The sequence below is a fragment of the Penaeus monodon genome, chromosome 21, assembly GCF_015228065.2.
Source record: "Penaeus monodon isolate SGIC_2016 chromosome 21, NSTDA_Pmon_1, whole genome shotgun sequence".
Taxonomy (NCBI): Eukaryota; Metazoa; Arthropoda; class Malacostraca; order Decapoda; family Penaeidae; genus Penaeus; species Penaeus monodon.
Genome location: NC_051406.1, coordinates 42,185,300 through 42,185,630, shown reverse-complemented (window position 1 = coordinate 42,185,630; position 331 = coordinate 42,185,300). Strand labels below are relative to the sequence as shown.

The 331-nt window shown below is 26.3% G+C and overlaps 1 protein-coding gene across 2 annotated transcripts in view; it reads left to right on the top strand.

Annotated features, from left to right (window-relative positions):
- The window catches only part of LOC119586512 (small nuclear ribonucleoprotein Sm D2-like), a 5,393-nt gene that overhangs the window by 1,432 nt on the left and 3,630 nt on the right, over positions 1-331 (top strand). The gene's annotated exons all lie outside the window — the stretch shown is intronic.

The following is a 331-nucleotide window of genomic DNA, read 5'->3' as shown; positions in this document are numbered from 1 at the left end:
TACATGAATTATACAAAATTTTGTGTAAATTGATACCTGTACAGAATATTGGAGTACAGATTTCTTAATGTAAAGATGCACCTGTTTGTGAATAATTTTGGGCATTCCTGTCTATAGTCAGTGAGATTTTTATTTAGAAAATCAATATTTCTGTTGTATGTACTTATGAAATCAGTATCATAGTCTCAATCTTCTCTTCTGATACTATAAGGGGATTATGTAAATTTTTATAAACTTTTATACAATAAAAGTTATAATGATCATAGCAATTTGAAATTCCCTAGCCATTCTTTATTTTATTAGAGAGAAAATTTCTTGATTTGATGAATTG